Genomic DNA, 16,022 nt, shown 5'->3' with positions numbered 1-16,022 from the left:
ATGCAAAATCCTCCAAAAACACTTCCTTTAGAGATCTACCTCTTTGTTACTCATAATTATACCTCTTGGCACATAGATTAATGCCTTCATGAAAGTGCAGACTCAGAATCCACTCTGGATTCGTGAGACATAATCTGTCATCCATTTTATTATTACATATTTGTTAATTTATGTTTATGGAAGTAGTACCTGTATTCTCTTCTTCTTCTTCTTCTTCTAGCGTTTGCCCTTCTTCCGTAGCCAGTCAACAGCTTCAGGTTGAGCCTGATGTAATCTCTGAAGCTTACCTAAGCAGTTCCAAGGCAGAATGCTTGCTTGGTGGGCCGTTCTGTCTTTCTCCTCATTAGCTCCCAGTGTTATAGGAAAGACTTGCAGAATGTGAAGGTCTGAGGCAAGAGTTTTCATGTTTCCCCTTCTCTCACCCTTCTGGACCTGCCTCTTCAGACCTTGCATTGCCAGGTCCTAAGACTGACTTGATTATGGCCCTTTCGGAATGCTCTTCCGTAAAGACCATGCTTAGTGTTGACTATAGACATTTAGTAGTATAAATAGTACTGGGTGGAGGGTAGATAGCATAATGGTTATGCAAAACAGACTCTAAGTTCTGAGACTCCAAAGTCTCAGGTTCTAGTCCCCACACCACCATAAGCCAGAGCTGAACAGTGCTATCTGTGGTAAATAAATAGTTAATATTTGCACCTCTCTATTTTTTCAAAGTAAGTTTTAAAATTTTTTTATATTTATTTGTTTTCCCTTTTATAGCCCTTGTTGTTTTTCATTGTTGTTGTAGTTACTGTTGTTGTTTTTATTGATGTCGTTAGGACAGAGAGAGAAATGGAGAGAGGAGGGAAGACAAAAAGGGAGAGAGAGAGAAACACCTGCAGATCTGCTTCACCACCCATGAAGCGACTCCCCTGCAGGTGGGGAGCCGGGGATTCTAATCTGGATCCTTAATGCTGGTTCTACCGCTTTGCACCACGTGTGCTTAACCCGCTACGCTACCGCCTGACTTCCTACATTATTTTTATTACATTCTTTTTTCTGTTGTTTTATTACTGATTTAATAATGATTCACAAGATCAAAAATAATATGAGGAGTACAACTCCACACAGTTCTCACTACCAGAGTTCTGTATCCCATCCCCTCCATTGGAAGCTTTCCTATTCTTTATCCCTCTGGGACCATGGACCTAGTATCATGGGATGCAGGAGGTGAAAGGTCTGACTTCCATAATTGCTTCTCCACTGGACATGGGCACTGGCAGATTGACTCATACTCCCAGCCTGTTGCCTATTTCTATCATTCCTTAGTGGGCAGGCCTCTGGAGAGGTGGGGCTCCCGGGTAGATTGGTGAGGTCATCTGCCCAGGGAATTCAGGTTACCTGCAACTTGGTGGCTGAAAAGGAGTTAAGATATAAAGGAGAACAAATTACCTAAAAGTAAGACTATAGCAGATGAGATTTGGTGTCTCCTTTTTGGTAAAAGCTAGTAGGTCTATTTTAGGTATATTCTTTTTTAATCTAATTAAAAAATTTTCCCCCTTTTGTTGCCCTTGTTCTTGTTGTTGTACTTAATATTGTTGTTGTTGTTATTGATGTCATTGTTGTTGGATAGGACAGAGAGAAATGGAGAGAGGAGGGGAAGACAGAAGGGGAGAGAAAGATACACACCTGCAGACCTGCTTCACCACCTGTGAAGCGAACCAGGATCCTTGCGCCCGTCCTAATGTTGGTCCTTGCACTTTGCACCATGTGTGTTTAACCCACTATGCTACCACCTGACCCCCTATTTTAGATATTTTCTTTTTTAAAAAAAATACTTATTATATTTATTCCCTTTTGTTGCCATTGTTGTTTTATTGTTGTAGTTATTATTGTTGTCATCATTGTTGGGTAGGACAGAGAGAAATGGAGAGAGGAGGGGAAGACAGAGAGTGGGAGAGAAAGATAGACACACCTGCAGACCTGCTTCACCGCCTGTGAAGCGACTTCCCTGCAGGTGGGGAGCCTGGGGCTGGAACCGGAATCCTTACACCGGTCCTTGGTCCTTGCGCTTTGCTCCACCTGTGCTTAACCCGCTGCGCTACCGCCTGACTCCCTTTAAATATATTCTAAGGGGCCTATGACTTTACTAATTTTTGCCTAAGCTTGACAGCTGACATGTTATTATGTTACTTTTTATGAAAGCTCTGCTCAGTAGTATCTTATGGTACTGCTAGGGCTTGAATTTAGAGCCTGAGTCTAAACCATGAAAGACATTTTGCATAACCATTCTATTATCTCCCTAGTCCTGTATTTTATTTAAAAATGTATTCCCTTAGTCTTGGATGAATAGTTTCTGCAAAAGAAAATCAAATTCTGGACATTAAAAGTTTCTTGTAGACCATGGGCATGGTCTGGGTTTGAGCCTACTCCCAAATTCACTGCTATGATGTTTCATTATCTTTCTTGGTTTAATGTTTATTTATTTCCTTTTGTTGCCCTTGTTGTTTTATTGTTGTAGTTATTGATGTCATTGCTGTTGGATAGGACAGAGAGGAATGGAGAGAGGAGGGGAAGACAGAAGGGGGGAGAGAAAGACAGACACCTGCAGACCTGCTGCACCGCCTGTGAAGCAACGCCTCTGCAGGTGGGGAGCGGGGGGCTCGAACCGGGATCCTTACGCTAGTCCTTGCGCTTCATGTCACATGCACTTAACTGTTTCATTATCTTTACCTGCCTCTATTTCTACTCGAAAAAGTCAACTCATAGGCTGAAGCCCGTGTCTTGACAGATGCACACACAAAAAATTAATCCCTGGGAGTCGGTAGGTAGCACAGCGTGTTTAGCGTAGGTGGTGCAAAGCGCAAGAACTGCCATAAGGATAAGGATCCCGGTTCCAGCCCGGCTCCCCACCTGCAGGGGAGTCGCTTCATAGGAGGTGAAGTAGGTCTGCAGGTGTCTATCCTTGTCTCCCCCTCTTTGTCCCCACCCCATCTCTATTTCTCTCTGTCCTATCCAACAATGACAACAACAAGAATAACTTAACTACAATAAAACAACAAGGGCAACAAAGGAGAATAAATACATAAATATTTTTTAAAAAGTTAATCCCTGTGGTTCAAGATGTGGCACAGTGGATGAAACACTGGACTCTCAAGCATGACATTCCAAGTTAAATCCCTGGCAGTATATGTACCTGCGTGATGTCTTGTTGTTTTTTCTTTCTCCTCTGATATCTCTCTCTCTCTCCACACACACACACACACACACACACACACACACCTCTATATTTAACCACTAGGGCCCGGTGCCTTCGGTATGAATCCACTGATCCCGGCAGCTATATATTTTTTTCCATTTTATTGGATTGGACAGAGTTGAGAAAGGCGGGGTAGATCAACAGGGAGAGAGAAAGCTAGAAATCAGCAGACCTAATTCGCTGCTTGTGAAGGAACCCCCCTCAACCTGGATCCTTTTTTTTTTTTTTTTTTAAGATTTAAAAAAAATATTTATTTCCTTTTTGTTGCCCTTTTTTTAAAAAATTGTTGTACTTGTTGTTATTGATGTCATCATTAGCTAGGACAGAGAGAAATGGAGAGAGGGGAAGACGGGGGGGGGGGGGGGGGGGGAGAGAAAGACAGATACCTGCAGACCTGCTTCGCTGCCTGTGAAGCGACTCCCCTGCGGGGGGTGGGGAGGGGGGGTCTAACAGGGATCCTCACTCCAGTTCTTGTGCTTTGCGCCACGTGCACTTAACCCGCTGGGCTACCGCCCAACTCCCAAACTGGATCCTTTTGCTTAATACTATGTGCCCTTAGCTGAGTGCACAATTGCCTAGCCTGCAATAAATGAAATCTTAATAATAATAATAATAATAATCTATGGAGAGAAAAAAAAAAAACAACAACTCTAGTGTATCCTCTTTCACTTCTGACTACAAATTCATCAGCAGCCCAGCCTGATCAGATAGCTGTCCGTTTCCACTGCCTTAGAATCTAACTAGATTCACTACCTGAACACACAACTACTTTCCTGATTGGCTACTGCAGGATTCAGTTATTAAAACCATAAAGATAGCCTTGTGTAGTACTCCTGTGTTGCTTTGTGCAGCAGCAATCTCTCTCTCTCCCTTTTGCTCTCATTCTCTGAATGAATAACAAAGTAGACATAGAGCATTGTATAGTAAGGCCAAGAACCTATAATTCAATAATTAGTGGATTAATTAATTTTTAAGTTATAAATGTGCCTTGGAATTCTTCCCTGTTTTGTCCTTGTTCATGGTGAAAATAATAGTTCTTTGGATTTTTATTCACAAGAGGATTTATGAATCTCATTTTTTTTTTAAATTTTATTTATTCCCTTTTGTTGCCCTTGTTTTATTGTTGTAGTTATTATTGATGTCATTGTTAGATAGGACAGAGAGAAATGGAGAGAGGAGGGGAAGACAGGAGGAGAGAAAAGACAGACACCTGCAGACCTGCTTTACCGCCTGTAAAGTGACTCCCCTGCAGGTGGGGAGCCGGAGGCTCGAAGGGGGATCCTTATGCCAGTCCTTGGCTTTGAGCCACTGTGCTTAACCCGCTGCGCTACCGCTGGACCCCCATGAATCTCATTCTTAAGAGTGGCACAAACTAGTCCATTTGAAACATGTTTTCTCTGTATATGTCTGTCTGTGGATTCCTTGTGCTTCACAGTGGCATGATCCCACCATACTAAAGACGCACTGTCTTTTCATTTTTTCCCCTAGAAACAGCGTAAGAGAAATAGATAAACAGAGAATGACAGTGTACCACTCCACTACTCTTGAACTCTTGAAAATTTTGAAAATTTTTTTTTTTAAAGAATGAATTTTTTTAAATATTTTGTTTATTAATGAGAAAGATAGGAGAGAAAGAACCAGACATCAGGAGTCGGGCGGTAGCACAGCGGGTTAAGCGCTTGTTGCGCAAAGGCCAAGGACTGACTGGTTAGGAACCCGGTTCAAGCCTCCAGCTCCCCACCTGTAGGGGAGTCGCTTCACAAGCGGTGAAGCAGGTCTACAGGTCTCTCTCTCTTCCTCTCTATCTCCCCTTTCTCTCTCAATTTCTCTCTGTCTCTATCCAATAACAATAAAATAAAATAAACAGACATCACTCTGGTACATGTGCTGCTGGGGATTGAACTCGGGACCTCAGGCTTGAGAGTCTAGTGCCTTAGCCATTGCGCCACCTCCCGGCCCACACTCTTGAAGATTACTTATTAAATGATGCTCCCTTATCAAAAGTATTGTGAGCTAGTTCTTGTGCATGGCAAAACGTCTACCAGTTGAGCTCTCTCCTTGTCCCACCCTATTTTTGTTTGTTTGTTTGTTGTGTGTGTGTGTGTGTGTGTGTGTGTGTGTGTGTGTGTGTGTGTGTAACAGAGAACTGATCAGCTCTGGCTTATGGTAGGGATTGAATTTGAGACTTTTGGAGCTCAGGCAGGATAGTCTCTTTGCATAACCATTATGCTATCTAACACCCACCCCCCCCACACACAGGTCAGCCTGTTTTCTTTGTATACAATACACAGAAGGGTCATGGATCTGGAGGAGCAGGATAGGGAATTAGTAAGACAATAGTGTCTGAACCCACTGCAAACCTGCCAGATCATAATTTCTTAGACTTGGTACCGGAACACCCCATGGTTTCTGTGCACATTAAGGTGTGAGACAGTAAGGCTTATAAAATGTTATTCACAACAGGCATCCCATTTAGTATCACAATTGAGATGTAAATTGTGCTTTCCTAAACTGATTCATTCTGTTTAGTTCTGATTGAATATTAGTCTCATGTTTATAAAAATTTATATATATATTTTAAAGTTTTTTAAAAATATTTTCCCTTTTGTTGCCCTTGTTTTTTATATTAATTTATTCTGTTTTGTTGCCCTTATTGTTGTTATTTTTTAATATTTATTCCATTTTGTTGCCCTTGTTGTTTTATTGTTGTAGTTATTATTGTTGTTGTTACTGATGTTGTCATTGTAGGATAGGACAGAGAGAAATGGAGAGAGGGGGAGAGAAAGACACCCGCAGACCTGCTTCACCACTTGTGACGCGACTTCTCTGCAGGTGGGGAGCGGGGGGCTGGAACCAGGATCCTTACGCCGGTCCTTGCACTTTGCGTCACGTGCACTTAACCCGCTGCGCTACCGCCCGACTCCCTCTGCCCTTGTTGTTTTTTTTTTTAATTGTTGTAGTTATTATTGTTATTGATGTTGTTGTTGGGTAGGACAGAGAGAAATAGAGGAAGGGAAGACAGAGGGGGAGAGAAAGATTCAAAGTTAGGTAAAACTATTGTTAAACTGTGCAGAATCTTTCATTAGCATCAGTACCTCCAACTTTAAGAATTGGTAGGGAGTCGGGTGGTAGTGCAGTGGGTTAAGCGCACATGGGGCAAACCACAAGGACCCGCATAAGGATCCGGGTTTGAGCCCCCGGCTGGAAACCTGCAGGGGAGTCTCATCACAGGCAGTGAAGCAGGTCTGCAAGTATCTTATCTTTCTCTTCCCCTCTTTGTTTGTTTGTTTGTTTAATTTTTTATTTCTTTATTGGGGAATTAATGTTTTACATTCAACAGGAAATATAATAGTTTGTACATGCATAACATTTCCCAGTTTTCCATATAACAGTACAACCCCCACTCGGTCCTCTTCTTCCCCTCTTTGTCTTCCCCTCCTCTCTCCATTTCTCTCTCTGTCCTATGCAAAAAAGAAAAAAAAAAAAACCATGACATCAATAGCAACGATAATAATAACTACAACAACTATAAAAAAACAATCAGGGTAACAAAAGGGAAAAAAATGGCCTACAGGAGCAGTGGATTTGGGTCCTGAGCCCCAGCAATAACCCTGGAGGCAAAAAAAAAAAAAGAGAAAGGCTCTTCTTTTGTCTGCTGAATTGAAGATTCTTACCCAGATCCAATGAAGATCATGTAATAATCAGATTAGTCCATGGATCCGGAAGTTGTCTTTTGTCACTATGTGAAGTGATGGAAGATAATCTTTATTGCTAAGAATCATATGGCTTGTATGCCACCTAGAAAAGTAACATGTGGGAGCTGGGCAGTCGCACACCAGGTTGAGAGCACATAGTATGAAGCAGAAGAACCAGAACAAGGATCCCAGTTCGAGCCCCTGGCTCCCTTTTACAAGTAGTGAAGCAGGTCTGCAGGCCTCTTTTTTCCTATCTTCCTTTCCCCTCTCAATTTCTCTACATCCTATCCACAAAAGAAAAAAAAAAATTGAAAAAAAAAAATGACCACAGGAGCAATGGATTTGTAAGCACAAAGCCCCAGCAATAACCCTGGAGGCAAAAAAACCAAAAAAACAGTAGTATGTTCTGAATTTCACTATACCAGGAAAATTCTAATTGCATTCGCAGGGGTGGTACAGGAATATGAGCATAGATTCCACACATGAGGAAGTGTTTAAAGAATTAAAAATAATGGGTTATTGCCGGGGCTGGGTGTCTGCACTACAAATCCACTGGCCCTGGAGGCCATTTTTCCCATTCTGTTGCCCTTGTTACCTGTGTTGTTGTCCTTATTATTATTGTTGTCATTGCTGTTGTTGTTGGATAGGACAGAGAGAAATAGACAGAGGAGGGGAAGACAGAGAGGGGGAGAGAAAGACAGACACCTGCAGACCTCCTTCACCGCCTAACCCGCTGCGCTACCACCCGACTCCCGACCTCCCATTTTATATGTTTTTATTGAGGTACCTTGTTTTAAAAACCATTCTGTCATATGTACATTATAATTCACCATCCACATACTATATCATCACCAAAGATGTAGTTTTATTTTTTATTTATTTTTTTAAAGATTTTATTTATTTATGAGAGATAGGAGGAGAGAGAAAGAACCAGACATCACTCTGGCACATGGCACCGGGAATCAAACTCAGGACCTCATGCTTGAGAGTCTGAAGCTTTACCACTCCGCCACCTCCCGGACCACACCAAAGATGTAGTTTTAGTACAGTAGGATAGTGATGATTACATTTGTAGATTTTATTGTGCTCACTTTTTTTTTTTTCCTTGTGCTCACTTTTAGTATTTTGGACTACCATTATTTACAAAACTTAAAATAAAATTTCATGAAGTCCTTTAAGTATGAGAAATGGGCTGCTGGGTGGTGGTACATCTGGTTGAACACACATGTTACAGTGCACAAGGACCCACGTTTGATCCCCCAGACCCCACCTGCAGGGGGAATCTTGGGAGTGCTGAAGCAGTGTTGCAGGTGTCTGTCACGTCCTTACCTCTCGATTTCTGGCTATCTCTATCCAATAAATAAAGAATGATAAAATGAAGAGAGTCATATTTTCACTTAAAGTGATTTTTTAAATTTTAAACAGACATAAAACCATGCTTCATCATAATATGTGTTTTTTTTTTTTTAGCCATTATATACAAAACATAAAAGAAAATTTTATCAGTACTTTTTTTTACAGTCAGATTTCATCATGAAAACAAAAGTAAAATTTCTCTACGGGATTATGATATCTGTATAAGGAATTTGAGAGACTGACACCTAGTTTTAAATTTAGGAGCAGATGGGTATTGACCTTAATGGCAAAGAGAAAGGTCAGAGTATAGTGACAGTTATTTGCAGTGCCGCCTAAATGGAAAGCACAGCATCAGAGACTATGACCAAGTCATTCAATTCAGGGAAATATTTTAAACTATAGTTAAAAAAAAAAAAAAAAAGAAAGAAAGAGAGAGGGAGTCAGGCGGTGGCGCAGTGGGTTAAGCACTCATGGCACAAAGCGCAAGGACTGGAGTAAAGATCCCGCTTGGAGCCCCCGGCTCCCCACCTGCAGGGGAGTCGCTTCAAGGGCGGTGAAACAGGTTTGCAGGTGTCTTATCTTTCTCTCCCACCTCTATCTTCCTCTCCTCTCTCCATTTCTCTCTGTCCTAACAATGACGACATCGATAACAACAATAACTACAACAACAATAAAAAGGTAACAAGGGCAACAAGAGGGAAAATAAATAAATAAACTTAGAAAAACAAGAGAGAGGGAGAGAGAGATGTTTAATTCCTGTTTTCAGGGGCCAGACAGTGGCCCAGCCACTTGAGCTCACAGGTTTCCATGTATAAGGGCCTGGGTTCAGCACTAGTCCCCAGCTGCAAGGGTAGCTTCATGAGTAGGGAAGCAGTGCTACAGGTCTCTTTTCCTCTCTATGTCATCTTCTACTCTAGAATTTTTCTGAGTCTCCACCAGGCAAATAATAACTTATAAAGGGGGAAAAAAATCAATATTCAAATAGATGTCTTTGTGTCTCCTTTTTATGACGGGAAAAAGCCTCAACCCCTTATATAAATAAGAGGCCAAGAACTTATTCCTTCCACTTTGTACAATAAAAAGTAGTGGAGCAAAAATTCTTGAGATTCAGGTGTTAGTGCAGCAGGTTAAGCGCACCTGATGCAAAGCGCAGGGACAGGCATAAGGATCCCAGTTCGAGCGCCCTGCAGGTGGAGTCGCTTCACAGGCGGTGAAGCAGGTCTGCAGGTGTCTTTCTCTCCCCCTCTCTGTCTTCCCTTCCTCTCTCCATTTCTCTCTGTCCTATCCAACAACAACGACGACATCAACAACAATAATAAAAACAATAAGGGCAACAAAAGGAGAAATAAATATAATAAAAAAAAATTTTTTTAATTCTTAGGCACATTGAATTTATTGAGAATCCTGGACCCTGCCACCATTGGTTTTTATTGTATCGGTTCATGATACCTTTATAGTAACAAGTTAATCAAAATTATAATTTTTTTTTTTTAAAGAGCCTTTATTATTTATTCTCTTTTGTGGCCCTTGTTTTATCGTAGTTTTTATTGGTTGTTGGATAGGACAGAGAGAAATGGAGAGAGGAGGGGGAGAGACAGACAGACACCTGCAGACCTGCTTCACCACCTGTGAAGCGACTCCCCTGCAGGTGGGGTGCCGGGGGCTCGAACCAGGATCCTTATGCCGGTCCTTGCGCTTTGCGCCACCTGCGCTTAACCCGCTGCGCCACCGCCCGACTCCCCCAAATTATAATTTTTATCAATATTGAAAATATGTAGCCTTTACAGATCATATTTCACAAGTTCACATTAGAATCTGACCCCATCTGTAAACAAGTGGTAGCACAGGAACCCTCATTGTCACAGCTCTGCACACTGCATGGAAGAGTGACTATGGTTTCACAAAAAAAAATTCAGCCTATATTGGTAGACCGGAAATTTTAGAACACTTACAAAGGTAGCATTCCCTGACTAAGCCCAGAACCAAAAGGAGTAAGGACACAAAGACCACTGGAGAGGGGGTATAGAGAGGGGCAACTGACCGAGGACATTTAAAAATAGTCACTAGAAAGAGGAAATGGGAAGATTCCTTATTCTACATTTACTGACAATCAAAATGAGACCCAAGCAGTTAGAGCCCCACTGGACACAGCTGGAGGCTGCAGGGTGCTGAACATCAGGGCTGAGTCCAGAGCCTGATGCTGTTGGCTGGGGTCATCCAGTTTTTTCCTTGGTGCCCCATACCAGATCAATGACCTTGCTGCCAACTCATGCCCCCACACTCAGAGACAGGCCATAATTCTGGGCTTTACTCCTATGGTCCCATGGAGAACTGAAGTATGGTTGATTAGCTAGCGTCATGATTGTGCAAGGGACTCATGCCTGAAGCTCCAAAGTATTAGGTTCATTCTTTCACACCACCATAAAGCAAAGCTAAGCAGTGCTCTGGTTTAAAAGTTAGAGAGAGGCAGAGAGATGATAGGTAGGTAAGTAGGTAGGTAGAGAGATGATAGATAGAGATTTGAAATCTACCCCCTACCCAGGGGAATCCATGCTGGCTGACAGTTGAAGGCATGCCCAGGAATTCTTCCAGATGTATTCTGCCAACTTTGCAACAATAGTTCCAAATCCCTGGCCTCCAACATGCACGATCTTCCTCCCCAGTTCTGTGCTTTCTGCAGTGCACTCCCAGCAGTCTGAGCAGGACCTGGAGAGAAAAGCAGGATAGGGGTACCCTATCTGCTGTATAGAATATTTAGGTTGTTTCATTTTAAGAGGTATTTTTTTTTTGCCCCCAGGGTTATTGCTGGGGCTCAGTGCCTGCACTAGGAATCCATTGCTCCTGGAGGCCATTTTTTGCTTTTTGTTGTCCTTGTTTATTGGTGTTATAGTTACTATATTGTTGTCATTGTTGTTGGATAGGACAGAGAGACATGGAGAGAGGAGGGGAAGACAGTGAGGGGGAGAGAAAGACAGACACCTACAGGCCTGCTTCACCGCCTATGAAGCGACTCCCCTGCAGGTGGGGAGCCGGGGGCTGGAACCGGGATCCTTACAGCGGTTCTTGCGCTTTGCGCCACGTGCGCTTAACCCACTGCGCTACCGCCCGGCCTCCAGGAGGTATTTTTAAGTATGTCAGGTCATGAACTTCCCTGCTAATACTGCTCTGGCTCACCTCCATTAGAAGTAGATTGAACAGTACTGATGCCACACAGTCAGGCCAGTGTTTGGATATTGCTCTCTTACTCACATTTCCAGAATTGAGGCGCTAAAATAGTTGTCCACTCAGAACCCTGATGAGTGTGATAGTGTCTAGGAAGGAGGGTGGTTGTGGTCAGTGTTCTGGTCAATCTGGGAGTGATGGGTGGTACTTGAAAATTTAGGGGGGGAGTTGGGCTGTAGCGCAGCGGGTTAAACGCAACTGGCGCAAAGCGCAGGGACCGGCATAAGGTTCCCGGTTCGAGCCCCCGGCTCCCCACCTGCAGGGGAGTCGCTTCACAGGCGGTAAAGCAGGTCTGCAGGTGTCTGTCTTTCTCTCCTCCTCTCTGTCTTCCCCTCCTCTCTCCATGTCTCTCTGTCCTATCCAACAACGATGACATCAATAACTACAACAATGAAACAACAAGGGCAACAAAAGGGAATCAATAATAAAAAAAAAAATTAGGGGAGTCAGGTGGTGGTGCTCCGGGTTAAGTGTAAGGTCCTGGGTTCAAGCCTCTAGTCCCCACCTGTAGGAGGACAGCTTCACAACTGGTGAAGGAGGGCTGAAGATAACTCTCTGTACCTCTGCTTTTCTCCCTCTCTCTCAATTTATTTATGTCTCTACCCAATAAAAAACAAATAAAAGAAAATTTAGGAAGTTACTCTAAGAGTAAATCCTACATCTATTTTGCTTACAGAGTCCTTGCTTTCTTCTCTTGGTTCCTCTCATCTCCTGGTAATTCACCCCTAGGCAAGACACAAGTGATTCCAGAGTGTGGATGGAAGTTTGTTGAGTGCAAGCCATCCAGGGCCAGGATGGGATGGGTTGCACCAGACAAGTTCCAATGCTCCCTCAAACCGTCCAAGGTCACCAAACAAATTCTCTCTCTCTCTCTCTGGAGCACTGCTCAGCTTTGGTTTATGGTGGAATGGTAAATTGAACCTGGGGCCTGGGAGCCTCAGGCATGAGAGTCTCTCTCACTTTTTTTTTAAAGCACTTTATTTTATTTTTGAGAGAGATGAAGAGAGAGAAAGACAGAGAGAGAAACACCAGACCAGAGCACTGTTCAGCTCTGGCTTATGGTGGTGCAGGGGATGAATATGGGACTTCAGAGCCTTAGGCATGAGAGTCTCTTTGCTTAACCATTATGCTATCTACCCCCTCCCAAGAGTCTCTCTCTCTCTCTCTCTCTCTCTTTTTTTTTTTGCTTTTTTATTTATTTAGAAAAGGAGACATTAACAAAACCATAGGACAAAAGGGGTACTCTTATTTTTTTATTGTTCTCATTTATTGTATTTTATTTGATAGGCAGATATTGAGGGCTTGTGAAGCTTTCCCCCTGCAGGTGAGGATGGGGGTTGAACCCTTATCCTTGCAGGTAGCAACAGTTGTGCTCTACCAGGTGTCTGCCCCTCTCTCCCCCTCTCTGTCTTCCCCTCCTCTCTCCATTTCTCTGTCCTATCTAACAACATAAATAAATAACATAAATAACAACAATAACAACTACAACAACAAAAACAACAGTGGCAACAAAAGGGAAAATAAATATTTAAAAAATCCTTTTAGTTTGTTTGTTTTTTTTGCCAGAGCACGTGTTACTCTAGTTTATGCTGGGGATTGAATGTGATACCCCAGCTCCCCACCTGCAGGGGAGTCACTTCACAGGTGGTGAAGCAGGTCTGCAGGTGTCTATCTTTCTCTCCCCCTCTCTGTCTTCCGTTTCTCTCTCCATTTCTCTCTGTCCTATCTAACAACGACATCAATAACAAGAACAATAATAGCTACAACAATGAAAAACAAAACAACAAAAAAAAAGGGCAACGAAAGGGAAAATAAATAAATAAAAATATTCCTGTGGTCCAAGTTGTAGTACAGTGGACTTTCTCGAGCATGAGGTCCTGAGTTTGATGTCTGTTATTTCTTTTTTTTTTTTTAATAATTTTTTCTTTTTTTTATATTTATTCCCTTTTGTTGCCCTTGTTGTTTTGTTGTTGTAATCATTATTGTTGTTATTGATGTTGTTGTTGTTGGATAGGATAGAGAAATGGAGAGAAGAAGGGGAAGACAGTGAGGGGGAGAGAAAGATAAGACACCTGCAGACCTGCTTCAATGCCTGTGAAGCGACTCGCCTGCGGGGGGCGGGGGCTCGAACCAGGATCCGTAATGCTGGTCCTTGTGCCACCTGCGCTTTACCCGCTGTGCTACTACCTGACTCCTGATGTCTGGTTATTTCTCTCCTCATTAATGAAGAAATAAAATATAAAGGGAAATGTTTCCCCTCTAAAATAGAAAAACCAGCAAAGAATAAAGGGGCATGGGGAAGAAACTGCAGTCTGGTGCAGGCTTCCATTTCCTCATTTCAGTGCCTATTCCATGCCTGTCTGCAAACCCCCTTGCTCCACACTTTCTACATGCCCCACCTTGCCCAAGAGAATGAATATATAGCTTGTGCCAACCTAAGGCTTGTTTAAGCTCAATTACAAATCCCCATTGGACCTGCACATTAATACAGCATACCCCTTAAAGGAGACTTGCCAGAAACCTGCCACACAGCAAGAATTCTGATACCCCAATGCACCTTTATCCTCAGACAGTCCATCATCCCCACACCTCTCAAACCTTAGGTAAGGGAGACATTCCTGAGATTATCTTCTTGGGCACAGGAAGCCAAGTGAAAGGTCACCACTGGGAGTCAGGTGGTAGTGCAGCGGGTTAAGCACACGTGGTGCGAAGCGCAAGGACCGGCGTGGATCCAGGTGGAGCTCCCGGCTCCCCACCACTGTCTTCCCCTCCTCTCTCCATTTCTATCTATCCTATCCAACAACGACAATAATAATAATCACAACAATAAAACAAGGGCAACAAAAGAGAAAAAATAAATAAAAAAGAAAGGTCACCACCTCCCACATCCCTTGATGGGCTGATGGGATTTCCCCAAATAAAAGAATCTGCTCTTTCTGGGAGTCAGGAGGTAGCGCAGCGGGTTAAGCGCACATGATGCAAAACACAAGGACGGGCATAAGGATCCCGGCTTGAGCCTCTGGCTCACCTGCAGGGGAGTCGCTCCACAAGTGGTGAAGCAGGTCGGCAGGTATTTCTCTCTCCCTCTCTCTGTCTTCCTCTCCTCTCTCCGTTTTCTCTGTCCTATCCAACAACGACAATAATGACTACAACAATAAAACAACAAGGGCAACACAAAGGAATAAATAAACATTTAAAAAAAGACTAAAAAAAGAAATGCCTAAAATAAAAAAAAAGCTCTGCCTCCCCACCTGCAGGGGCGTCGCTTCACAGGCGGTGAAGCAGGTCTGCGGGTGTCTTATCTCTCCCCCTCTGTCTTCCCCTCCTCTCCATTTCTCTCTGTCCTACCTAATAACGATGAGATAAAATACAACAATAACTAAAACAACAAGGGCAACAAAAGGGAAAATAAATACAAATAAATATAAAATTAAAAAAATATATATATATATATAAAATAAGGATAGAGAGCAAGAGACTCAGCTGCATATGTAATGCTTACTCCTCAAGACCATATGTTGCAGAGTTCAACACTATCCAGTGTGTCACTTTCTGTGCTGTAAGATATATTCAATTTTAAATTATTTTTTAATAAAGAGTGGATTACTGTTTGTCTTTATTTCTTTATTCATTTCCTTTTTTAACCAGAGCACTGCTCAGCTCTAGTTTATGATGGTGTGGGGGGCTGAACCTGGAACTTTGGAGACTCTGGCATGAGATTCTGTTTGCATAACCATTATGCTATCTACTCTCCACCCTCCTTTTTTATTTTTAAATTTATTTATAAAATAAAAAATATTGACAAGACCATAGGATAGGAGGGGTACAATTCCCACCACCAGAGTTCTGTATCCCATCACCTTCCTTGAAAGTTTTCCTATTCTTTATTCCTCTGGGAGTATAGACCCAGTATCATTATAGGGTGCAGAAGGTGGAAGGTCTGGCTTCTGTAATTGCTTCTCTGCTGAACAGGGGTGTTGGCGGGTCAATCCGTACTCCCAGCCTGTCTCTCTCTTTTCCCTAGTGGGGCAGTACTCTGGAGAGGTGGGGTTCCAGGGTAGATTGGTGAGGTCATCTGCCCAGGGAAGTCAGGTTAGCATCATGCTAGCATCTGCAGCTGGTGGCTAAAAAAGCATTAAGACATAAAGCAGGATAAATTATTTAATAATCAGGAACCTAAAGGCAAAAATATAGATGATATTTAGGGTCTCCATCTTGGAAAATGCTATTTTAGGTATATTCTAAGGGGCCCATGACTTTACTAATTTTTGCCCAAGCTAACATGCAGGTGGACCAAAGTATTGTCTATTAACTGTAAACCCCATCAATTTGATCTGGGGCTCATATTCAGCACAGGAGCCTGTGTAACCTGCATCCCTGTAGCTCTGAACTCACATTCTGTGGTCATAGCTAGGAACATTCTAGGCTGCACTCATTGTAAGTAAGACCCATCTTCCTCGAGTGATAGAGTATGTTGGCACAAACACCCTTCAGAGAATTGGGCAGTC

General features: G+C 42.8%; 1 protein-coding gene across 2 annotated transcripts in view; it reads left to right on the top strand.

Moving 5' to 3' along the window:
* LOC103127014 (zinc finger protein 709-like) overlaps positions 1-16,022 on the top strand; it is a 35,983-nt gene that overhangs the window by 8,029 nt on the left and 11,932 nt on the right. The gene's annotated exons all lie outside the window — the stretch shown is intronic.

Source organism: Erinaceus europaeus, chromosome 23, assembly GCF_950295315.1.
Source record: "Erinaceus europaeus chromosome 23, mEriEur2.1, whole genome shotgun sequence".
In the NCBI taxonomy this organism is placed as follows: Eukaryota; Metazoa; Chordata; class Mammalia; order Eulipotyphla; family Erinaceidae; genus Erinaceus; species Erinaceus europaeus.
Note: the sequence above shows the minus strand (reverse complement) of the source record. Positions and strands in the feature narration are given on the sequence as shown.